Raw genomic sequence first — 27,223 nt, 5'->3', positions numbered from 1 at the left:
GCTGTCTGACCTCAGATTGCTTGGACCTTGTCTACCACACAAGCTGTCCTTGCTTTACTCTCTGCTTCAGTCACTATGATCTCACTATATTCCTCTCTCTATTCCTATTATGGAGTTTCCAGTCCAGCCTCTCAGCACCCGCTCTAATCTAATCTTAATGACTACTGTCAGCCTATCCAATCCCACTCTCTGAGTCTTGCTTGAGGGCCTGAACACTAATGCAGAGCATGTGGGAGATATCAGGGCTCTCTCACCCATTGCCAGCATGGGGGACTCAGTTCCAAACTGCCTGGGTGGGCTCATCAGTGAAGCCTCGACTGGAATTAAGGACCTCTAGATAAAACAGTTTTAGACAACAGGCATAAAGGAGATGAGTTACACTGCTTAAGTTAGATGTTTAGGCTGGCAGTCACAAACTAGGAAGGTTGAATGGTGATTGAACAGCACTGGGCATTAGAAACACTGCCTAGGGGAGAGGGAACAAACTGTGGTGTTATATTGAGGTAGGAGCTGATGGTAAGGAGGTTGAATTAGCACTAATAAGGTTCGAACTAGACCACATTTCCTTGTTTGCTTATGCTGAGATAGACAACACAGCCCAACCTTACTAAAGTCGAATGATTTCACTCCTGCGTTACTCACTTACAGTGCAGGCCAGTGCGCTGTCAGCGAATGGTTGCCTCGGTGTGTTTTGACAAGCCCATATTGTATGCTTCTTAGCACCTCATCTTTTAGGTGTACACAATTTGATGAAACAAATATGGTATGCCCTTTCCCTTTCTAGAATTTCACATTCCTCTTTTGCTCTCTTGGCATGATAGTTGAATAGAATTGAACCAGCATCAGGTTCACAGTTCCAGCAGTGTCTTGTTTCCTGTCTTTAAATATGTGGCTAACTTCACAAATACTATTAATCAGATTAATAGCAATTCTCTGAATTTTCAGATCAGTAGCTAGGTTAGTCACTCCAAAAATGAAGTGACTTCCTTTTTTTATGGTCTTATTAAAATTACTTCAAGTACTGTACCCTTTGCATAAAATGGATATAAGGGTACTTATATCCAGTAACAATAACTCTGCTGTTTATTTTATTAAATATATCAAAATTAACTGAACAGTTCCCTTTAATAAGTACCTTGGCTTGGAGCTTTGCAGAGATATAGATCACAGCAAAACATAGAAATCTTGAGATGATCACTGTGATTTGCTAAGAATGAAAAAGATGTAACTGATATTACTCCATGCAACACGTTATCATTATCTCTGAAATGCTCCAGTGAATTTTTTCAACAAACCAAACAAAAAAAGAGACCTGATGACTTGTTCAAAAGCATGGACAGCCCTTGCTCAGCCACAGTTAATAAAAAAAAATCCCTTTTAGTACATGTATTTTTGTACATGTGAACCAGGACTTCGTGCTCTAGTTATGGAATATTTTTGTCAGTATAGATTAAAGGATTTTTAAATTGTTTTTCTTGTCTTTCAAAACAACTTTGTTGCCAGTCAGCTATTTACAGTACAAGTTCAGAGCAAGAGTTTTGTTATTAAAGTGGTGGGAAATAAACAAATGCAAACATTAAAGTGTAAAGAAATGTAACCAAAACCTTTTATTAGCTTAGCCAGAAAAAAGGTCACATAAAAAAATCTTAATTTAAAAAATGTATTTTTTCTGTAAAACTAGACACTGATGTTTACTGATGATTCAGTCCAAATACGAGTTGCATGTGCAATTTGATTGACAAAACACCTCTCCCACACCTCGGCCTGCTCTGACCACAAGTCAATTGTGTGGAAGGAGATCCAGCCATCTAAAGCAGCCCCAACTCTGTCCACCCAGGCATCTCCCATCCAGATCTGCTGGGAAACAGTGCTGCTGGTCACTGATGTTTAGCAAGAGATGATTGCTAGCTCTGCTAGCACTGCTTTCTTCCTCTGTTAAAGGGGAAAGCCACACAAAGCTAAGCTGTTTGACTTTGCCTTGGGACAGAGTTGCAATCCTCATATATCCCAGCAGTGGTTTCAGCTCAGAAGTGAGGTCAGGTTTTGTCATTTCCTGAATGAACTCAAACCCTGCCTGGGATCTGATTTAGACAGTAAGGAAAAAAGAAAAAAAACCAAACCAACAAAAAATCAACTATGGGGTGTAGGGGGAGGGAGAAGGGAGCACATAAAAGGAAAAAAAGGAGAAAAAAGAAAAAATGGAAACAAAGGGGAAAGGGGCAAAGGAAAAAAAATCAGTCTTCACAGACCAGACCCTGGAATATAAATGGAGCCCCTATACATGCCCTTTTTCCCTTGACTTGATAACTGAGGCTATCCACATCGATGGGGAGAGAGTCTCCCCAGTCCTGTCTGTTTGTTTATTTGTTTTCTGAGATGAGCTAGCAGGGAAATTCCTATTAGTATTTTCTTTACTAAATCTCTCCAGGACTTCCATGAGATTCACCTTGTTTTCACTGCCTTGGTGAGCATTAAGTCTTCAAAAGCTATTACTGTCAGTGTGTCATAAGAACAGCATCTTGCTGGAGAAAAAACTTTAAGTCTTACCTTTCCCATAATACATCTGTCCATAGATTCTTGCTCTCCTTAAGAAGATCAGGAATTTCCTTGGTTCTGACCAAGTATAGATCTCCATTCATGGGTATGAACCAGGCTGTGATTTGGGCTTCACTCTTAGGCTGCTGCAAATTGAAGACATTCTTTAGATGTGTGGTTCCTGACTGGTGGCTGAAGTGAAAATCCTATTTTAAAGGACACTAAGGTGTTGCACTGACATTACTAAGTGGCACAGATATGTTGTATTTCTGTATGGTCTTAGGACTGTGTATGTCTTTTTCCAAAAAATTATATTTGTGCAAATGTCTGTCTGTAGGCACGCACTGCACACGCATGAAGAGGTAATGCTGCAAGTGAGGTGAGCCAAGGGCACTCTGATAAGTGGCTTCAACCTTGGTTCCACCAGGGGAAAAGCCATTTCCCAGCACGGTGGTCACACACTCTGGCACATCCTGCAAGACTCTAATTGTAAGTGCAAGGCATATTCGACCCCTCTGGTACTCTAAATAACAAATGTGCAGCTATTCTTCCCCCAGAGCAAAACAGTCATTTTGAGTTAACTTCACATTAGCCATTTAGTGTCAGTAAAAGAAAATACCAGCTCTTTATCTGTTTCCCCCAAGACTGTGGGATATAAGTAACCTATTAGCATCCAGCCAGAATGGGTTTATGAAAGGCAGGTCCTGCTTGACCAGCCTGATCTCATTCTCTGACAAAGTGACCCACTTGGTGGATGAGAGAAAGGGTCTGAATGTTGCTGACCTGGAATTCAGTAAAGCCTTTGACACTGTTTCCCACAGCATTCTCCTGGAGAATCTCGCTGCTCACAGCTTGGACGGGTGCATGGTTCTCTGGGTAAAAAACTGGCTGGATTGGCTGAACCCAGAGAGTGGTGATGAATGGAGCTCCATCCAGCTGGCAGCTGGTTACCAGTGGTGTTCTCCAGGGCTCAGTATTGGGGCCAGCCCAGTTTAATATCTTTATCAATGACCTGGACGAGGGGATCGAGTGCACCCTCAGTCAGTTCACAGATGACACTAAGCTGGGTGTGAGTGTTGATCTGCTGTAAGGTGGGAAGGATATACAGAGGGATATGGACAAGCTGGCTCATGGGCTGATTTTATGAGATTCAACAAGGTCAACTTCTGGATCCTGCACCTGGGTCACAACAACCCTGTGCAGGGCTACAGAATGGGAGCAGAGTGTCTGGAAAGCTGCCCAAAAGACTCTGGGGCTGCTGGTCAACATCCAGCTGAACATGAGCCAACGAGTGCCCAGGTGGCCAAGAAGGCCAATGGCATCCTGGCTTGGATCAGCAATAGTGCAGCCAGCGGGGCCAGGGCAGTGACTGTCCCCCTCTACTCAGAGCAGGTGAGGCCACACTCTAAGTCCTGTGGCCAGTTTTGGGCCCCTCACTACGGGAAGGACTTGGAGGTGCTGGAGTGTGTCTAGAGAAGGGCAATGGAGCTGGGGAAGGGTCTGAGGTATAAGTCCTATGAGAAGCAACTGAGGAAGCTGCAGATGTTTAGCTTGGAGAAAAGGAGGCTCAGAGGAGACCTTATTGCCCTCTATAACCACCTGAAAGGAGGGTGTAGTCAGGTGAGGGTCAGTCTCTTCTCTCAAATAACAAGCAACAGGAAGAAGAAACAGCCTCAAGTTGTGCCAGGGGAGGTTTAGATTGGAAATTAGGAAATTTTCTTCACAGGAAGGGTTGTGAAGTTGCCCAGGGAATGGTTGACTCACCATCCCTGGAGGTATTTAAAAGACACATGGATGTTCAGTGGTGAACTTGGGAGTGCTGAGTTAATGGTTGGATTCAATAATCTCAGAGGTCCTTTCCAACCGAAATGGTTCTATGAAGTGTACCACAGCTAATGGTTTTCTCTTTAAAGTTACTGCAGCCACACTGAATTATATGTCAGGAAGATAGTCACAGTCTTTATGAATACTGTCTTCTTGATAGATAACCAAGAGACACATTAATTTCCTCCAGCACTGTTTCTCAGTGAAAAAAACCTAGCTGTGCACAGGCACTAGCTTAATTTTGAATTAATTTTCAAAAAGTTTGTTTGGAATTCATATTAAAGTTGGGAAAATATGTTCTTTTGGTCTACAAATGTTTACATTCTTTGTTTTACACAGAAACTGTCGCTATCCTGACACCAAACTAATTTTTCTTAATGGACTCAATCCACTGTCAGCAAAATCAATGAAGTGCATTTTTCATCAGTCTTAATGGGATCTGGAAAAGGGCCCATGTTTCTAAATAAAGCCAAATACTGGGCTGATTCAGTATTCTGTTATACCCATGCAAACTGGAAATCAGCCAGTTGGCAACTTCTTTTTTCTTTCCTTCTCTTTTGTGTTTTTCAACCGAAAAAAAAATCCCACTTTATTAGGGTGAAAAAGGTAGAAGCACAAGATGACAAGGATGAAACTGCAATTCCCTTTTCAAGTGATGTAATGCTTGATTTGTATGCCTCAGCTCAGAAGGAGATTTGTAAATTACCCAAATTTCAGCATCTTGAATAATTTGCAGCAGTGTTGGGGTTGATCTGACTTAAATGTGGCTGCCCACATACTCAAAGAGCCTTTTCTATTGCTGACTATTGGCTGAGTATAACAACACTCAAACAATATTTCTTATGTGGCACCTATATACAAGGCAGGCGAATGTAAAGTAAAGCTATCACATCTGTTCTGCTCACCCCTTGTCCGTGGAGACTTTCTTCATTTATTTGCTTTGGCAAAGTAAAGAGATTTTTGCACAGTCTCTGGCATCTCCATGTATGTAAAGATATCATAACACAATCCCAGAATTTGACAAACAGGTGGATTATGACAGTGGGTTAAACAGCATACAGCTTTAAAAGCAAGAATGACAGTCTGCTTAGTTTTCAAATAATGGCAGTTTTCTAAACAATTCCTCACACATAAAAATGGCAGAAACCCCTCTGTGGCCGAGAACATGGTTGCCAATGACCTCATTACAGTTACCTCAGAAAATAGGAAAAGACAGTGCAGTACCTGGTAAAATTCCTTTCTCCTCTATTCTCTGCCAAAATTGCTTCTCATATTTAGGAAATGTTTAGCTCTCATGTTTTAGATCTGGAAAGCTAAATAGTAACTTTCCCTGCTTTATAAACTGTATGAGATTAAATCATTCGCAGCAGACAGATAAAGTGTAGTTTCAATACCTCTCCTTCGTTCTCTGAGTTTGTCTTTGAAAAGGAGGGTGATTGCCATAAAAAACCTCACAGGAAAATAATGGCACTTATGTACTCTGTTTTGTTGAGTATCTACCATATATGAAGAAAGAGAGATCCTTTTTGCCTGTGTCTTGGATAATGTGCAGCTTATACAAAGAGGAATGGTTAAGACTTTAAAGAAACCACTATCTACAGGAAGAAAAATGAATATGGTAGAAATCACAGCTAAAATGCAAACTGGTGTGGGAGATTAGCAGACAGAGAAGAGCAGGCTTCCAAGGCAGGCAGGCACTGATTAATCTTGCAATCCTTTCACTTGGCAAAGAGCACAAGCAAATACTTCCTTCCATCCTTAAGGACATATGACCACCAACAGATTCTACCTGTATTGTTCTGCATTTATCTGTTAAAGTGTTCTCAAAAAAAAATATGATAAGGTCCCATTTTTAAGCAGGAATAAATGAAATAAAATAAAAGTACAGCCCTAATTCTTCTATCACTACTACATTCCCCACTTTTGAGCCAGCAGGTTACTCCTGTTGATGTCCATAAGCATTGTATCAGTAGAGCAACCAGAAAGAGTATACACAGAGACCTGTTCTTTAACACCTTTCACAACTGCAGCCATCCTTTTGGAAGAACAGGTAGTGTTAAAGAAATCCATGCCTGCTCACAATGCCATTCACCTGCCTCCACTGTTGACACTTGGCACTGCCTATGGCCAGTGGGCAGTCCCCATCTTCTGCACAGGTTCAGTTCAAAACTTGCAGGCTCCAGTGGACACAATTGCGTCATTTCAAAGACAAACACAGACACATTTTAATAGTTTGGAAAATGTGACTGTGCAAGAGGCTCTGCTGTAATGCTTGGTAGAGACTTACAGGGTCAGAGCATGTTCAATGAAGTTCCTGGAAATTTTTGTTTTAGTTGTGTTTCAAAGGCTATAATAAATAAGCAGCACAAACATCAGTATGATCAATACGAAATCAGTTATGGATTATTTTTCTCTCCTTGGGTATTAATCATTAGTTGGATAAACCTTAGAAGAATAGAATACATACCTTTCCCAAGAAGCAAATGAGAAAAAGCTTTGATAGAAACACAATTTAGAAATACTTTACAGAATACCTATCTATAGGGCTGCAGGCTGAGGGAGACATTCTCAGGCAGTTGTCATTATGGTGATATGTCTTTGGCCTCCAAAATGGGAGTTTACCAGTTCAAGTTACCAAATTTTCTGACTTCTCTCTTGAATGGAATTCAAGAGAAACTAGACGCCAATTAGAGATAAGTCCTACTTAGTCAGAAAGCACTATTGTTTGGGCTGTCAGGCTGGCTGATGGATTTTCTCATGTACAAGAGTTATGTTTCATCAGCTAGTTTAATTCTTACAGTGACAATTTAATACATTTAATTTAATACAGTTTTTAATAGTGTTTTTTGTTGTGGTTTTTGGGTTTTTTTTGACTCACTAACCGGATTTATAACCTATTTCTTTTGCTCTAAGTTAAAAACATTTTGCTTGCTGCTAGGCCTGAGTTTGGCTGCACATGTTTAATACACAGTACATATTTCATCAACACATGCTCCATCTCTTTGTTATTTGGAGCATTACACTTATCCTTTCCTGATAATTAACCCTCCGTACCTCTTGTTTTCCATGGTAAAAAAAAGAAAGTGATGAATGATGCAAGGCCCCACCAGTGACAGAACTTTTCTGTATGGAAGTACTAACTCATTCCAGTGCTTTCTAAGATATGAGGCAACATTTTAAAAGGCACACAAATAATTTGGCTAGATATTTTTTGATTTTTTTAAAGATTGCATTGTGATATATACCTTATGATATGGTATTTTTATTTAACATGATTTGATTATTTTCTTTATTCAAAAACTTAAGAATTCTGAAAACGAGCTTCTATTGATACGGGAATTCAAAGTGTCTTTTAGTATATATTTTACAGATTATATTTAGTTTAGATCACACTCTCAGAAAAAAAAAATAACTGTTCGATGCTTAAATTCTATTAGAATTAGTTATGTTTAAATAAAAAACCAAGGTCACTTCTCTCACACGTGCACTTTAGAGATGATCCTTGGCATAATCTATGAATTTATATTCATTGAAAGTGGTAGATAAAAGTACAATCTCAGATTTTTGTAATATTAGAGTGTGGCTGACTTTGTAACCCTGATAAATAGTGTTGTTTGTAGAGCAGTCCATCCTAGTATTCATTATTGGTCTTGACCACAGTATCATAGAATACCTTGAGTTGGAAGGGACCCACAAGGATCACTGAAGTCCAACTCCTGCCCCTGCACAGGACAGCCCCAAGAATCACACCATGAGCCTGAGAGCATTGTCCGAATGCTTCTTGAACTCTGTCAGGCTGGTGCTGTGACCACTTCCCTAGGGAGCTGTTCCAGTGCTCAACCACCCTCTGGGTGAAGAACCTTTTCCTAATATCCAACCTAAACCTCCCCGGCACAATTTTAGGCCATTCCCTTGGGTCCTGTCAGTGGGCATCACAGAGAAGAGATCAGTGTCTGCCCTTCCTTTGCCCCTCCTGAGGAAGTTGCAGACTGTGATGAGGTCTCTCCTCAGTCTCCTTTTCTTCAGACTGAACAGAGCAAGTGACCTCAGACACTCCTCATACAGCTTCCCCTCAAGGACCTTCACCATCTTTGTTGCCCTCCTTTGGACACTGTCTAATAATTTAGTATCTTTCTTATACTGTAGCACCCAAAGCTGCCCCCAGCACTCGAGGTGAGGTCACCCCAGTGCAGAGCAGAGTGGGACAATCCCCTCCCCTGCCCTGCTGGCGATGCTGTGCCTGATGCACCCCAGGACACGGCTGGCCCTCCTGGCTGCCAGGCCACAAAGACTCACATTCAACTTGCCAAGGACCCCCAGACCCCCAGGTCCCTTTCTGCAGAGCTGCTCTCCGGCCTCGTGTTCCCTTGGTGTCAAGCACAAGTTTTAGTCTGAACCAAAATTCAGAGAAAGTCCCTGAGGGGCTTCAGGGAAATTTTGCCTGGAGTTCTTTATGAACAAGTCCCAAAGGAACATCATGAAAGGAGGATGTGAGAAAAATGAATATTTGCCAAATTCCCATAACTACTTTCTTAAATTGCACATATTCCTGATATCCGTGCACAAGTACTCTGCATTTCCCTAGTCTTAGTATTGAGCTCCTGTATCGTGTTTACAAAAGTAATTATTATTTACTTTCCAGTCCCAAAAGAAGAAAGCATCAATCTCTCAGGCAGGTTCTTCCCTTATACAAGAAACACCAGTCACACGAAGCCTCATGAAAAGTTACCATAAAAGCTAAAAACAAACAAGGATTTCTTAAAAATGCAATTGCTCAATATACCCAGAACTGCCAGCTGCAGTTTCCTCTTTAGGCTATTGACTTCATAACCTTACCCAACCCTTCAGAAATTTCCTGGTCAACAAGATTTTTCGGAAAAAACAAACAAAACAAAACCAAACCAAAAAAACCCATTGGTTTGAATTAATTTCCTGAAGACTGAATTACTTCATAAGAAGTCAGACTAAACAATTGTAAAAGTTACTAAAAGTAAACCAGTTTATCACTGTAGAGCAATAAAGGTAAATAAGCAGACAAGAAAGCTTGTTGGAAACTACCTCTTTAGACAACTATCTTGAGAGAATATTCAGATATCCTCTGAATATTTGTTTTTCTGTATTGGAAGAAAACGTAGTGCAATGCATTTTCTTTATTTTTTTATTTAAGTACAGGCGTAAGAGTAAGTAGGAGTAAGATTTCAGACTAAAATGGTAAATTCTTGTGAAAGTTTGGGTCATGGTTATTCCTTCTCTAACTGAATAATATATTTACGATTGTGACTATTTAAACTTGTAAAAGTGATTCTCTATGTAAAAGCATGAAGTGCATTTTTAGCAAGTGTATTTAAATCAGAGAAGTAACATATTTTGTGAGAATACCTTTGCTCTGCGTTTACTGCTGCTAGCATATTCCTGTCCTCAGTAGTGACCTCGGTGGGACTACTTACATGAGCCAGTTCACATACACAGCCTGTATTAGGCTGTTCTATGAGTCTGTAAGAAACACAGCCCCAACTCACTCTAGTTATAGTTTTTTTATAGATTTCAAGGAGAAACAGGAATTAACAAAGAAGTGTCCATAGGATTGTTAAGGATTAAATGAGAAAGTTGGGCTCCCGTCTAAATAAGGATGCTGTTATATTTTTGTTTACATAGAAACTTGAACGACTGGTCTGGCTGCAGTCTATCTTACGTGCTGTAAGGCATGTGATACAAATCTTATCCATAATTTCAGACCTAGGTCTTATGAGGTACAGTGTCTATATGAAACAAGACAGAGAAGTTACCTTTAGGTTAAAATATGTAAGTGACTTTTAGTTCTTTAAGGAACACTGGCAACTCACATGTTCTGCTTTCAAGATTTCAAAACTATAAACTCAACCAACTGAAATCTGACTTTTTTAAAAAGACGTGTATAAAATAAAATTTGCCATTAGAAATGCTTGTTACCCAAAATATCTGCAAGAGCATTATTTTCTTTCAGCAGAGGCTTACAGACTTTCAGTCATGGAAGAAGCCTCTACTGCTGCATAGCAATGGGATAGAAAATGATCTTTTGTCTTTTTCTATTTTAGTAGGCTTTTGGAGGGATTGCAGAAGAGCCAGCCACTCTCTTGTGGGCTTCATGGAAAGCTGAGAGAGCATGATGCAGAACTTCCTTCTTCTCCAGAGGCTTGTCTGTGAGAATGCCAATGTGGAAAAGCATCAGTCCTGCTCTTGGCTCCATGCTCAAAGCCACATACGAGCAAGTGCAGAAATACTCACTTTCAACCAAGTGTTACTAACTGCTGTTAGGTTTGGGGTTTTTCTCTTTTTGTTTCACTACTCAAGTTTGCTGCCTCTTATTTTGCTTGAGAGAAAAGTTAGGATGTTTCTAAGAACAGAAAATATTAATTAAAATAAACGTAAGGCAAGACCCTACCAGCAGCTTTCAAGCCAAACCGAAGGCTAGTGTGTGCTTTTCTATTTAAGTGCATGCCTTGTTCTGATTCTTGCTGGGTTTCACAGTTGCAAACTGTTTGGTATGCTTAGAAGACCTTAAAGTAGATTACTTAAGAGAGGTAAAACCTCACTCACTTTTTCTACATTTTCATTTAAACAAATATTTGACATTGTGGTTTCAGAATAAGAAGCAGTTTATTCCTGGTATTTCACAACAGACATAGCTAGTGGCTCTTTCTGACTTCTCATTTCTCTCCTGACAACAGGGATGGCTGCAGAGTCATCAACCCTGACAGTGCTGAGCGAGCTAGAATAGGTGCTGCTCCTTAGAACACCCTTTGAAAAATTTTTGTTTTTCTTGAAACCTTAAGGTGGTTTTTTGTTTCTTCTGCTTTGACAGCCTGTTGCAACCTCTCTTCCTACTCGCCACAGGCATTTGTTTATAGCTTTTCCACCCATCCAAAGTATAAGGAAATTACTGCCCTGAAAGCTGGAAGTTGTGCTATGAAGGAAAAAAAAAGTATTATTTTCCTGACTGGAAGTGACTGTAGCCAAGAACAACACAGATTCCTCTGGTGCCGTGTCTGTCACCAGCAGTCATGCTCCTTCCTATACCATTATAAGTGCCTTGTGTGTTTATTCAGAACTATTTTATATATGAACAGTTTATATATGAACTGACAAAGTCAGAGGGGCAGCACTGGCTGTGGGAGGTCATGGAGGGATTTCCAGGTAGACCAGACTGGACTTGAATGAACAGGAGCAAGCAAATGTTACACAACCACAATTTTTCTAAAATCATTTTAGCAACACAGGAGAACTTTGGCAGTCCTAAGGCATTTAGTCAGTCAACATTTCTATAAACAAGTACATAATTTAATTTTAAATGTCATTTCATTCCAGGGGTCAGTTTCAGGTTGCTGTCACACAGGCCTCTTCCTTGGGGAGATTTGTCCAAGGGTAACCTCTGAATACACAAGAAGCAAAAGAGGACAAAAAACTCAGTCAATTCCAAAAAGAACAGTCCTGGTTTGAATAGCAAGCAATGAATGAAGGAAAGACCAGGACTTTCTTTTAACAGTGATGGACTGAATGGCAAGCCTTGTTCTACAACGAGGTAAAACATTCCCCACAGAAGTTTTAATTAGCAGGAAATTCATTTTCTGTACTTTTACTGTTTTCCGTTGCAGACTCAAGACCCTTTGAGAATTTGAATTACAAAACCTGGCAGAGTAAAATAAAACACTGCAAAAAGAATGAAATGATCTTCAAATATAGAAGAACAAATGCCGGTATGGAAGCTGAGGAGTCATAATCCTTCTCTCATAGAAAACAAACCTCTTCTGGCTTAGAGAATTTCAGGTCAGGCCTGGTATTAGAAATGCAAGGCTTCATACTGATAAACAGCCCTCTCCTTTTTTCCTTCAGTTCAAGGGCATGACAAAAACTGAACAGGTTCAGTTTCCTTAGCCAGGAATTCCTACAATATACGTTAATATCTGCTGAGTCACGGCAGATATTATTTTCCCTTTAATTTATTTTTGGAATAGAATCTCCTTCTTGGGAAACTAAAAACAAGGCACTGGACCTGAGATCTGATACCAAACCCCTTATGGCTGGCAGGGAGTTTGTTTCTGTAGGTGGACCTGGCTGCAACTGTCCCCAGAAGCATTCATTCTGTGCGGCCTAAATTGTTCTATAATGCAAAGTGACTCTTCACCTGGTAAAGTTGGAAAATAGGAAACAGATTAAAAATGAAAATTGATTAAGAGAGAATGAAAGACATCATCAAGATAGCTTATAAATTTATGTTTAAATTAGGTAAACTATCTGCAGATTGTCATATCCCAGCCAAGTTTGTCTTTCCCAGCACAATTGGCTTGCAGGCACCATTCAGACACATCCCAAAGAGAAGAAAATGCATTTTCTAGTAATATGAACATTGTGATCCAAGAAAGGAAAAAGAAATTACTGCCACCTCTGTTTCTCTTAGTGCATTGTTTTTAAGTTTTGATACCATTTTACATTTTATATATGACCATATTCTTTCATGAAGGGGTCAGCACATAATTGTGGCCATATGTAACAGCTCCTTAGGTATAAAGAGTGTTTAATATTGCTTCATAAGCAGTTCTTTTGGCAAAATTAACAAAGATTCAGACAGGATTTAAGGACACTAAAAATCAGGTTCATGGCTGTGGGTGGAAAAAAGAAGGAAGTCTTAAGATATTTTTAACCTACCATGCTAACTTCAAGTTGTAGTAAGCACAATACTGTCAATGTAGTCATGTTTGATTTGGAGCAAAGCAGATTAAAAGTCCTTTCCCTAGATATTGGTCAATGCAAATAATACCATCACATACAAGTTCATGTAGTATGAATTCTCAGGATATTTTTTTCTAGGCAATTCTAAGGAGGTTTGAAGTTTACATTTAATTTGAAGAAGGGGGTTTGTTTATATCTTACTTGAATTAGTCAAAGGCCATCAAATTGATGTGGGCTAGAAACCTGTGAAAACCTTTCATTATCTATCCAGCATTTATGCCACATTTCACTGCCACAATTAAGAGTATGTCTTTCCTAAGGCTTTCCTTAGGAAATATATTAAAAATATATATTTCTAATATAAGGATGGATATGAAACAAGGTATAAAAAATATATAAAAAAATAGATTGGAAACCAATATTATGCCCATTTGTAATTTCAGAGGGTATTTACAGTCATATAAAGTTGACACTATCTGGTAGGAAGATGTATCCCCCAGTGCAATCAGAATTAAAACATACATTTACTTCTCTGTCTGCATGTTAATCTGGTTAATATAACAAACCAATTTGAGAGAGTAAATTAGATTTTCCTCTGACACCTATTACATGTATAGAATTAGTTTAAAAATATAATCATATTTACCAAGACTTTAAACTGGGAGAGATTTCTGCTTCATGGTCTAATGATGATGTCTGATCCAAAAATACCAGTCAACTTAAGTCCTTGTAGGGTCTGATGAGAGGTTGAATTGGGAAATTCCTGTATTAGCAAAGAGTTTGAATGTGAAGCCAGTGATGGAGCACTTCACTGACATATTTTGGAGTCCATTCATGTGTCCAGCTCTACAGAAATGTCAGAAATGTCAGAGCCATTCCCCTTGAGGGTATTGCCCTATAGTGGACATAGTGGAAACTTCCTGAGCTAGGAATACAAGCTCAGTCTGAAAAGATTCTTTGTTCCTTCTCAATACAGGAAGGAACCTACAGACATTCAACAGTGCATTGTTAAAAATCACCTATATGTATCAGTCAAGTGTATAGGAAATCTAAGGAAGTAATTTATTTTGTATACATAGAAAAGAATGCTTCTTCATCCTTTTATTTTTTTTTGTTGTAACAGAGCTGGTGTTTCTGTCCAAAATAAATTCCTAGTTCTTAGGAATATCTCAAGAAACCTCTGATGGAAAAAGAACAAGACAGATTTCTGCTACTTTGAAACAGCAGCAAGTTTGCTAAAAAATAATGTACCAGTATGTCAGACTGAGCAGGCTGAGTATGCTTTTGGAGGCAATATTTCTAGCTTAGAAAGATATCATGTTAAAAACAACAACAAATAAATTTACACATTTTTAAAAGCCATTAATACTTTTTTTATTCTCAGTCTTTCTCCTTTTTATTAGTTTGTTTTTGATTTGTTGTGGGGTTTTTATTAATTTTGAATGAGCATCTACATAAATGTTGCAGGTCAGTATGCAAAAAACTAGGACTTTGCTTGTTACATCTCTAAAGACTGAGCAGCAGACTTCCTTTAAATGCATAAATGTGAGAGGGCCCTTTTCCTAGACGAGCAAAACTAGAGTCAGTTCATATAAGTAATGAATCCATTCTGGCAAAAAGACCATTCATTCTGGACCTCTCTTTCTAGTTCAAGTAATAAAGACAGGTCTGGAAATCCAGTTATTGTCTCCTGTCTGAGATCTTTTAAAGAACTTAGGAAAGGTCTCAATGAGAGAGAGAAATCTAGAAAACATTTTAAAAGTGTTTTATTTAAAATATATTCTTCTAGCCTTATTGTATAGGGTTCAGAGTATAAGTGATCTGATTACCAACATATGTTATGACTGTTAAATCAATTACTGATTTTTTTTTTTCTGGCTGCAGCACCACAGAAACAACATATAGGATTTCTGCATTCTGTTTGCAGCTCTGGTACTAACTTGGATCTCAGTTCAAAAGGAAATGGAAACATAGATATGTTTAATAAGAGGGAAAAAAAGGTTAAAAAAAAAGCTTTTAAGAGCAGGGAGAGAGAAGCATTATTAAGCAAATTTAGTTTTGGACATATCTATCTATCTATCTATCTATATTTTGCTTTTAGTCATTCTGAAATGAGCATGAAGGTATGTGATGAGAACAGGTGTAGAAATGCAGGTAACATCCTCAAACATTACCTCATAACGTTGTCAAATAAGCTAGGCTATTTTACATTATTTATAGGTATTAAGTTACATGTTCTATGAGGTTATGAGTTGTTTTTCACATTATCCTAACAAAACCAAACCAAAACAAACCAAAACAAACCTCTTTTAGTTCAGAGAAATAAGAAACATTGAAAACATCAGAAGGTGTGTCCAGGAAAGGACGAATGGAGATTGATCTTACATGAGGCAATGCCATTTCAAGGCTGAGCTTGGTGAAAATGCACCATGTAGATGCCAATGTGAGGCCCTAACTCTCACTAAACTTTAAGCTCCAGGTCTCTGTGTAACATTTTTATTTACTGACGTTCTTGGGGGTGTGGGGTGGAAAGTTATTTTTTACTAACAATTCCTGCAAAAGAGGTTTCTTTCAAACTGCAATTAATTCTGGGATCTGCTTTTGACTCATACTGTGAGTAAAACTGGGAAATTCCAATATTTTGTAACTTTAATATCATTCCAGGGACCTGCAACCAGAAATTCCAGGAAAATTCCCTACTGGAAACTGCATTTGCAATGTTTGAGTGAACACCATGCGTGGTGAGCCAGCTGCACTCCATCTTTTGTTCCCTGACTGAGCCCACATGTGAGATTGAGCTTCCAGAACGGCTGCTTACAGGCAGAGATAACAGAGTCTCTTTCTCCTAATGTGTCCACCTACCCCTCAGTTCCACACCAGGGAGAGAGGCTGAACCTTAATGCTGAGCTGCTTCTGAGCTGCTGCAGATGAAAACTGAAGGCGAACCCAAGCTGGCACTGGTTTGCAATGTAACCTACTTGCATTGGTGAGACACAGATTTCCAGATCCCTCTTTGAAGCAAAGATATTAAGAGATGTGGTCAGGTTTTTATGGCTCTGCAGCACATAAACACAGCCTGGCCAGATCTGCTTCAGATCTCTGGGCCATGAAAACCCAAACCCCTTGGGAAAACATCAGGGATAGCTGTTGCTGCTGCAAATCTGCCTGTCTGGCAAGCCCTGTAAGAACTCAATTAACTCTACCTACTTGATTAAAGTTCAGTAAAGTGTGTATAGTTTCATTATAAAGAAGTTAGGGAAATTGATTCGTTTGGGTGAGAAAATATCAACCCATCTCAGATGAAAGTTAAGTACCTAAATCCTGTTTGCGCCTCTCTCCAAAATACTGGATTAAAAAAAAAAAAAAAAAAAGAAAAGGGGTCTCTCAGAACCTTTCCCTCAGCTTCTTTCAGTTTTCCCTGAAACACCTTTTCAGAAGCATAAGCAGTGAGCTGTAAAGCAGATGAGTTCATTATTGGCTTAGTTTTTTAAGAATGACTGTATCACTCAGTAGTTATGACACTAGTTTTCCAGACTTCTGTCTAACCCAGGTTTCCTTCTTATTGAAATGACGGCACTTTAGGACCAACAATTTTTTCTTCCTCTGTGTTTGGAGTTATAAGTGGGATTTTTACATAATAATAATCTGATATATGCCGTTGTGTTTGGGTTTGTTTTGTTCCCCAAACAAGAAGCATACAGCAGCACAGAGCTTCTGGAATATTAATTATATGTAGCTTATTTCAAGATTCCAAGATATGGTTGTAACCATCCTTAGATTAAATCCATCCCACAACTGGAATATAGTCTGCTGAGGGGCAAAAGGTTAAAGAGATAATTATTTATTCTACACTGTCTTAAACTAACTTTGGAGGTGCGTTTCATCTAGATTTTTAATTCATATTTCCCTTAAGCGATGTTTATTTTCTTAATGACTTTGTGTTAGCAAAATTTTCTGACAGTGAAGCTGGGGGGAATTATGAAGAAAGGGGAGAATAGCTTATTATACATGAGGAATGATTGTGAGGTTAGAAAAATAATAGAGAAATGGAAAATAATATGAATTTAAACTCAGAGAGAAAGATACTAATAAGCATTTCTGCTCTAGCAGAAACTATAAGAATTAGGCGTAGTAGGATCTGCAATGCAGAAAAGATTGGAACACATTAGTGGCACTGAGGACTAGCAGTTTCCAACTAGATTTAGTATTTCAAGTAGTGATGGAGAAGTATCAATGCAGGTGGAAACCTCATTTGGAATACTGTAGGCAATGTTCCAGGAAAACAATTCTAAAGCACAGCTATCAGGTAAGGGAGGTGTCAATGGTGCAGGAAGTCTCTTCTAGGTATGCATTTCTATGCCTCTTGGCAAACTTCATGGTATAAATTCATTATTTAATATTCACTAAAAGCCTGACCAGAAAAAGCAGGAAAAAAATACATTTGGCCTTCCAATTGAGCTAGGAGCAGAGAATACTTATATTAAAATAGCTCCTTATTTTCCTTATGCATCAGCTTCCCCATTTGAGAAACAATGATGTTACTTACCCCATTCTATAAACATAATTAAACTAATTAAATACTCATCAGCCTGAATGATTAATGAAGCACTTTGCTCTGTCTCTGTCCAGTACCACAACTTATGACTCTACCTGCTACTACAACTAAAGAAAACAAAACCATGTAGCTTTAATGCAGACACTAGCAGCCCATAAACTTGCTGTTGTCTCTTTTTATGAGCCCTTGAATTTCTTCAGATGCCCAGTGCACTGTTTTTTTCAGAACCATTGTGGACTGGGAAGATTCCCGGGTTCCCAAAACAGTCAGGAGATTAAGTGTCTCTTCAGCAAAACTGGAAAGGGCAGAGTACATAGAACAGTTTCCTGGAATTCCCTGTCTATACACAAAATATGAGTCCAGTACAAAACAACAGAAATATCTGAAGCCTTTCCTGTTGAATAAATGTTACCCTACAAAGGATGCAAGATTATAAGAGAGAGAAAAAACCCAAAACAACAACCAGGAACGTGATTCTACTCTCTATTCGTTACAGCACTGGAAAGAGAAAACAGAGTTGGAAAATCCTAGTTTGGTGTTTGTAGTTTCCACTAAACTCTAAAAAGAAATATGCAAATAAGGATTCAGTATTCCCTTGCCCACACTAAGCAAGATTAGCTAGACTTAGGGAGCCAATTCTTTCTTTCCAGTGAAAATGGGATTTGCTACTGAACACAAACATCACTTTACCAGGTTGCTTAGAGAACATCTCTTTCCTCATAGCCTCTCAGAGGAGTAGGTGTAATTAGGCCACCATCAGGTTGAAAAGATAATTAAACCTAGATTTTCTGTTTCCTAAGTACTCAAACCACTAAGCCAGCAGTGGAGGCGGTTCCCTATGGGGTAGGCAAGGCAGGCACATCCTTTATGGGCGATTCACATGGTAGAAGAACACCTCCTGATGTAGCAGGGAAGGATCTAATATATGGAGACATAGAACCTGAAAGCCGAATGACGCAGTGATTTCCTTCAGTCCTCAGCTAGAATGTATGGTAAAATAATCTCATGAATGAATGGTCAATTCATGAGTCATACATAGGTCTTTATTTTGCAATTTTCCAGACATCCTTTTGGAAATTTTCCAGTCATTGGAGAATCTTTTTATCCTCAAATACCACAAAAGATTAAGGTGATTGAGAAATCCTCTCTGCAAAGGGAGAAGTTATTTTTTGGAAAAGCCTTCAGATGTCAGCTTTAATAAGTACATGATGTCTAATCTCCATGATCACATTGTGATGTAACTTAACATGACCTGGTAATCAAAAAAATCACTATTTTTAGAAGATTCGTAACAGAATTGAGTATTGAAGCACCTTCTTTAAATGTTCTGTCCTCTGGTGGTCCTTACAGCTCAGTGTCGTGGTTTAATCCCAGCCAGCCACCAAGTCCCACACAGCCCCTTGCTCACTCTCCCACCAATGGGACTGGGGAGAGAACTGGAAGGGTAAAAGCAAGACAACTCATGGTTTAAGATATAGAGACAGTTTAACAGGGAAAGCAAAAGTCGTGGACACAAACAGAGCAAAACTAGGAATTAATTCACTGCTTCCCACAAGCAGGTGTTCAGCAGTCTCCAGGAGAGCAGGGCCCCATCCCATGTGACAGTGACTTCGGAAGATGAATGTCATCACTCCAAATCTCCCCCTCCTTCCTCTTCCCCAGCTTTATATACTGAACAAGATGCCATTTGGTCTGGAATATCCTTTTGGTAAGTTTGGATCACCTGTCCTGGCTCTGTCCCCTCCCAACCTCCCATGCACACCCAACTTCCTTGCCAGCATGGAAGTATGAAAAGCAGAAAAGGCCTTGGCTCTGTGCAAGCCCTACTCAGCAATAACAAAAACATCTCTATGTTATCAGCCTGTGTTCAGCACAAATCCAAAACACAGCCCCTGTGAAGAAATTCAACTCTACCCTAGCCAAAACCAGCACACATGGAGCTAAGTGCAAAGGCTCCCATGCATGATACATGAGAAGAGCTGCTAATAAAATTTGGATTCTCAACAGTGCATGTTCTGGGAAATAAACAGCCATAGATAGCTAGGAGGTAAATCCACAGAGTCACAGAAGATTTCTTCTCTGCCTGTACATAGATTGTCATATAGGTGTGCTTATAGCTGAAAAAAAAGTCTTCTTAGGGCCTAGAATCTCTGTGGTTAACTGCACATACATTTAAATGATAGATGGAAGAGCAGTTGCCTCTACTTTCTACTCATTACTTTAGTGATTACTGCTACCATACACTACATGGAGATCAAGGCTCACCACGCTCTCAGCCTCACTGGGTTCTGATCTATGCCTCCTGCTACATAGCTTTACACAGTAGGCAAGGTGCTTTTTTGGCAAGGGCGTGGTTTTTTTCACAAAGGTGCTTTTGAGGGTTGGGTTCAAATCTGTACACTGGACTAAAAGGCCTCTAGGTATTTTGAAAAATATGGGGGGACCACCCATATTTTGTCCGCTCACTCTTTGAGTCCAAACCAGCAAGATCCAGAGCACCACAGTCAGTCATAGGTCAAAGTCAGGTCTGAAGGACTTCACTGAGTGTGTAGGGTAACAGAAGTAGTTCATCAAAGTAAACCTTCTATTTACTGGTGAGGCAGATGGCTCTTTGGGCACTCTTTTCATGAGCAGACCTTCAGTAGGAAGCCTCACTCTCCTGAATTACATAGAGCTGATGCATTTTAATATTATCCTAATTTGGAGAAATAATGTGATTCCAATTAATTGAAATTTGCCAGCTGGTTGGATATGAGCCCACTTCACTGCATGTTTGTGTTATGTTCTGTTTGTAAATGTGCACTGGGACACATCCTGTTCTCATTTCACAGTAGTAAATAAATCAATTCTATTGTTTTAGTAGTGCTCCTCACCTAGCCTTTCAAGGGTCAGGTTTTAAATGGCATCATGTAGCATTGCTTTTCTGAGTTCTTATACATCTGCTGAATCATGAAGCTGAGAACTTATTCTAAGATAGTGTTCTTGCCTTCAGCCCCCAGGGCTCCAAACAGCTCTTTCTTCCATTTCTTCTTGATTTTACATGCCAGTCTTTTAATCAAGATGTTATGTTGTACCACATCATACACTCAAATTTCTATGAGGCATTTTACATCAACACTATCAACACTATTACTCTTAGCAACGGTGTGCATTCTCAATTAAAAAAATAAAAAGCCATCTAATCCTTTCTGCCATAAACAGTGTTGAATGATTTCAATTAATGGATAAAAATATAATCACCCATAGTTCTCTATTAATTTATCAAAGTCAAGCTAACACATCTTTTATGACATGGATCATTCTAATGAATCCTTTTTAAGGAACTGGAGATCTACAGAAAACTTCAGAATTTTATTTACCACAGGCCATGATGTGGCAATGATTATGTTATATCCCACTCCCATCAAGGTGGAACTATAACTACTTCCTTTTTCCAGTTTTATAAATCCCCTCTATTAGTCTAGGCTTAAGCAAAATTAACACAACTACTGAAGTTCCCTTGAGACAAGTCCTGGGTTGGCCACAAGTCATTAAGACCTAGATGGTTATTTTTAGTAGCTGCTGCTTACCAGTCTCCTCAGTTAATTTGGAAATAGAAAGTATATAGTCTTCTTTGGAGATGCTGTACTAACACACTTTTCCATACCTGCAGACGCATTTATTTTTCAGCTGGTGGGAATATCAGGAGAATTTAGTAGGCTGGAATATAAGGATTCTGAAGCATAACTTAGATGATGGTAAAGTAAACTTATAATCAAAAGGACAAAATGTATGATTCTAAAATCCCGTTAACAGAGCATCATGTAGGAAAGCCTAAACTAGAGCCAAAAAAGTCAGCTACACAAATAAACAGATACATCATATGAGCACAGCACTCCCAGTACAGGAATGGTTTCCATCTCAAGCAAAGTGCTAAGTTGACCCAAGTCTATTTTGCCCAGAATTTTAGATAGTAACTTAGCATAATGCTTCAAAATGCTGTGTTGGTTAAGTTGGTTGCAGATAAGCTGTCACCTGACCACGCAGTGCTGCCACATACCAGGGGGGCCTGTGGACTGCCTCACAATGGTGCCGTCAAACTGAGGATCCAGACAAACCACGAGGAGGAAGAAGATCAGGCCGGATTTAAGTTGAGCTTGGCCAGATGAAAGAACTCTAGCTATTTGAGAGGACTGATACCTCCTGAAGGCAGAATGCAGCACTGCAAAAATACACACACTGACATTCAAAAAGTAGCATGATCATGCTAGCACAACTTCGCATGCAAATCAGTTAGACCTTGCTTAATCCCCACAGTGATTCCTCTGCAGTGAAATTTTCCATTCTGCTTTCATTTTTTGTAGCTGTTTCAGCAGTGAATAAATGTCAGATGTCACTTGGTGATTCTTATACTTTATTCCCTTTGCTTTCTCTCTCTGATATACCAGAGATGAGTGATGAGTGACTACAGAAAAGGGAATGTGTTGCTGGAAGGCTTTGGGTTTTTTTTTTTCCTTTTTTCCTTCTGGATGTTGTAATCTGCTATACATTAAAATGAACAAGTTCACATCTGCAAAGTGAGGCATGAATGTTTATTTTATACACTGAATACTTGACAGATTCTTAAACTTATTAATTTCCAAAATATTATATAGTTTATTATATTGCTTATTTTCCTTGCCTAGTGTCCTTACAAGTTAGAACCTGATTTAATAACCTTGAGAACCAAAATGGTATTACTTAGCAGCTGTAAACATTGTTCTATGGGCAGATTTACCTAAAATAACTCATAATATTGCCCTAAGCTATTAATGCACTTGGTCCTGCATGAAAAAAATTCACTCAGTATAAGATAAAGAACTACAAATCAAAGCTAACAACCTTGGAAAAAGAAATGGAACAGGTTTGCAAAAAGCATTTAGAGTTTTCCACTGTCTCAACATGTAGCAGCTATTCTTAATACCATAATATTCATATAGGAATTAACTGATACAACAAATCTGACTTCCATCTGATAACTGCATTAGCAGTTTTGAATTAGTCTGTGTAATGAATAACATTCTTCTCATCTATTCAATTAGCATTAATTTCTTTGAGTTACCTTAGAGCCATATATTACTCGTAACTAAAACTGTAGATGTTAAAAGTACATTTAAAATAACTTGGTATTTGTGAGTACAAGGATATTTGATGGCCAATAGTTTGTGGGGTGACAGGGCATGGTGACTGAATGATCACCTTTCAGTGGCTAGAGTAGTCCCGGTTTGATTGAATTATCCTCACAAACAGCTTTTCTGGAAATTGCTGGAAGAATAAATATGGTCCATGACTATAAATTTGGTAGAAGAGATTTACAATGCCCTTAAAATAATAACTAGACTCCACTACAAAACCAGCACTGATTTATCTTTCAATAAGCAGAATTCTGCTGCATTACAACAGAATAAAAAAGGACAGTCTATTGGCAATTATCTGCTGTCTTTGCCAAAGTAAAATTCCTTCTGCTTTCATAAGATACACAACAGGCACAAGCAAGCTATTACTATAATCACTTGTTAAAACTTACTGTACACAAAACTTTTCTGCTTGAAATATACAGCCATAACAACTAATTTTATGTGACAAAATATTTTTGTAGGTAACAATAAGTACACAAGCAGTTAACAATAAAATGGGTAGAAACAAATAGAAATGCCAGAGTTTTGAAAACTGAGGAGGGGAATACAAACTGGACAACCAAAAAGATAATAACTCAGCTTCTGTAGCTTTACCCCCTCTCAGTGATCATTCTGTTTTAGTTTGACTTAGCTGTTCATGACCAGGTGTGGCACTGAAAATAGAGCTCTCTTTATTTTCTGCATCAAAAAAAGATCAAAACGGATTTTGATCAGGCTGTAAACAGGACAGCTGAATTGAATGCAGGGAATCCACTATTGAACTATCTTTCTCATTAATTTCCAATTACATGAAGGACTGAGCACTCTTTCTTAGCTTTGTTTTTGATTTTTTAATGAATATAATGGAATTAACATTACTCAGTTCAGTGGTTCACAGGATTGAGCAGAAATGTGTTGAGCTACAAAGGATCAAGTCATATTTGCTTTATTCAGGCTTACTCTTTCTATGTGTGTGATAGGACTCCTTGTGCAGAAGAGTTTTTAGGCTCTCATCCAATAGTGTAGTGGGCAGGACTAGGAATCTGGTCCTACAAATCCATTTTGATCAGGAGCCCTTGTGTAAATTAAGAACTATCATCTCAAAACTGGTTTACATTTTCAAAATATGTTCTTGTACTAACATTCATATTTTGCATTGATTAAGAGCTGCTTCAGGTCCACCCCTATTCACACCATTCATTCTGGGCATTGCTGATAAGCATTTGGAGGGGAGGCATGATCCTGTGAGGTACTGAGTTCCATCCAAAAAGATGCTGACAACCTCAGCATCTTCAGTTCCTCCAACTCCTGTTAAATGTTAAATTTTGGGCTATTGACAGTAACCAGCATGCTGAAGGAGCACTAGGGAATGACAGTATCACTCTTTATGTCCACTCTAAATACCTAGCTAGACATAGATTATAGTCTAAGGAGAAAAGAGTATTTTTTTATAAATTTGAACATTAATGGAGTGCTATTCTTTTCAAAATGGATTGTGACAGGGCATAACATACAACAGTATTAGAAACATGATATGAAATAAGTAGTTCAAAGACCTACTGTCAACCTAAACATATTTTATGGGATGATCTGTGATCCACATGGCTGTGAAGCTGAAGTTCTTATTTTTTTATGATGCTGTGGGAATGAGAGACTGATGCTACTGTTTGATCAATAAAGAAAAATGTTGGCAATACTCTGGAATATTGTGCATTCTTAACTGGATGACATGAACTCCAGTGGTTAGTTGTGGGATAGCTTTGAAAAATTACTGCAAAAAGCCTTAAAATTATTTTCCTTTGTAGTGTATTTCCATTCAGTGAATTGGCAAGAAAATAACAATGAGAATTTATTGATACGAATAATGCATCATTTGTATATTCTTCTTGTCCAGCTGGCAGTCCAGTTGCTGCAGCATTACCTGAATTTCCAGATACAAAAACTAATGTATGATTTAAAATAATAATACTAAAGTAGGCTTTACTCTATGTTCTTTTCCCGTGTATCTAAGTAAAAATTTAACTGCGCTTCAGTATCTGAGATGATTCTAATATTTTATAATATGCAGAAAGTCTACCTATATTTATGTAGGAAGGGGTAGAAAAAAACCTGGTAGAATTAAGCTGCTCAGTCCTTAGCAATAACAATCTATCTTATGGGAAAAAAATCCTGTAGAATCTGTATCTGCTTTTAAAACATATTAATGAATGGAGGAGTTAAATTAGATCTTCTTTAAAGTTCTGAAAATATAAGGACTGTTCTTTTTACTAAAGTGACCTGATATTTTAAAACACTTTTACTGTTTCTGACCTTGGAAAAATACATGGGATGAAAGCCTCCATGTTCCATTTTGAACTTTATTTCTGCCAAAATAACTTAGATAGTTCTGTGAATGAAGCAACTGATGAGAAACTCAGTGTTTATAATTTTGTGTGTCTCCCATGTTAAAGCTTTTAAAAAAATTTCTGATGAGTTCATGTTTTAGGAAGTGATATCAACTACTTTGAACATGTGCCTGATGCCTTTTTTTTTTTTTTTTTTTTTTTTACATAAATTAATCAATTGTAAGAAACTTGGAAAATTAAACTTTGCATCTGATCTGTACATTCTTAAATATTACAGATCAGTTCCTTGGAAGCTCTTCATCTCTTCTCTGGAAAAGCTCCAGATGGCCTAAATAGAACTCTGGTGTGCTTCTGTAGATGATGCCAAAGCCTAGACTCAGGTGAATTGTTAGAACACGTTCTCTCTGGTTGACTGTGTGCAATGTGGAAAAGGAAAGCTGTTCAGAGGCAGATACTCCACCAATAAGGAGATGTATGTACTGTAAGTTAAAATAAGAGAGATCTGGGAAAAGTGTCATAACAGTTGGGACAGACAAAATAGCATGTATGTTTACACTGGAGTTTAGTTTTGATAAGAAAGACACCTTTTGAGACTTTTACCAGTGATTATCATCTCACAGCTGTCTTGCAGAATAAGAACTTTCTTATGGAAGCATACTGAAAGATCTTCTCCAATATATGCATGGTGTGGGTGCTCGGTCTGCAGCACCAACTGATTCACTCCACTAGCCTATGTTGAACAAATCAATGCAATGAAGGCCTGAGTAATGGTGTGGAAAAGTCATTCTGTGAGATGAACATGCGGAAAAAAGGGTTTGCTGTGGTAAGCAAATCTGGCCTGGAGATTGACAAGAAATAAAACAGGGCAAACACCAAAGAGGAAATCTCAGTGGTAGGGAGTATCAGTGGACCAGTTACGAAGGCAAGGAGGTGGATTAGGAAAGATAGTACTTAAATCAAGTGTGGAGAGGTAGGATTAGGAGGACAATACTTTAATTAAATAATGAGCACAGTAGAAGTAGTAACTAATCAATTGAGAAGGATGAAAAGGAGGAGGTGAAAGAGAAGAAGACTAGGGAAGAGACAGGAAAGGGACAAATGAGAGGAAATGTAAACTGCCGAGTCAGGGTTAGGGAGGACAGATATGTAGTAGAAATTTTGCTCCAGTGCCTCATCATTCCTGGGTGGTTGTTCCTGCTCTTCAGTTCACTATTACTCTACTCCTGTTAGATTCCTGATGTTCTCTAACCTATGGACTTGTTTGCCATATCTTCTTAGATGGATCTCATTAACCAATTAAACTGTAATCTGAGTTTAGCCTTTAAACAATGCTGTTTGGAAGCTGATGTCGTCAATACAACTCCTGTTCTCTTCTGCTGAATTTGTACTTAAATGAAGGCTCATAGCTATGTAATTGTCTCAGCATTACTCCTGCTCTGTGTGGACTAAAACACCAGAAGACTAAAGCTGAAGTGCAACAGCTATACAAAAAAATCTGGTTCAATTAAACATGTTCAACAACCAAAATTCTTAGTATCAATACTATTCTAAATAACATAAACATAAAATGCTTACAACATAAAGTAAATCAAGACATGGTATTTTTCTACTTCAAACTCAATAGATATAAATATTCCATTCAAATAAATGTGACAGATCTTAGTATCACTATTTGAAAGGCAATCTGCATTCAGGCTGTTATGTTCTAGATAAATTGCAAATATTGGTAGCAAAACTATGCTGCTGTGCCATAAATACTCTCAGCTGAGTTTCATTTCTCTGAAGAGCAGTTTCAAAGCCATTAAATATTTGTATATAAATAGCTTAGAATTATTTCAGTATGAAAATAAAGCTTGTAATGTTGTAAGTGGGTTTTATCAGTGTTTGAAATAATGTTTATATCTATATGTGTTTTGGATATAGTTTACCCCTAATTTTACTGAATGTGGGTATAGAGGTTGCAACTTTGTATCTACATGATGCATATTACTTTTTCAAACAGCAGAGGTGAGTAATGCTTAGAAATACTAACCAAAATTTGTATTCTGATTGCATATTTGTATTTTGCAATGCTCAGTGAAAGGAAGACAGGCAGGAAGACCAAGTTATCCAGAATTCCATAG

At 38.4% G+C, this 27,223-nt stretch overlaps 1 long non-coding RNA gene across 3 annotated transcripts in view; it reads left to right on the top strand.

The window, feature by feature from the left end:
* LOC125325880 overlaps window positions 1-21,995 on the top strand; it is a 33,946-nt gene extending 11,951 nt beyond the window's left edge. For 2 of the 3 annotated variants that reach the window (XR_007203594.1, XR_007203592.1), the window contains exons 4-5: window positions 11,704-11,917; window positions 15,730-21,995. This is a non-coding gene — a long non-coding RNA (uncharacterized LOC125325880). The remainder of the gene's footprint in view (window positions 1-11,703; window positions 11,918-15,729) is intronic. The other variant, XR_007203593.1, reaches the window with a different exon arrangement.
* The last annotated feature ends 5,228 nt before the right edge of the window (window positions 21,996-27,223 follow it).

Source organism: Corvus hawaiiensis, chromosome 5 (genome assembly GCF_020740725.1).
Source record: "Corvus hawaiiensis isolate bCorHaw1 chromosome 5, bCorHaw1.pri.cur, whole genome shotgun sequence".
Taxonomy (NCBI): Eukaryota; Metazoa; Chordata; class Aves; order Passeriformes; family Corvidae; genus Corvus; species Corvus hawaiiensis.
This window is presented reverse-complemented; position numbering and strand designations above follow the sequence as displayed.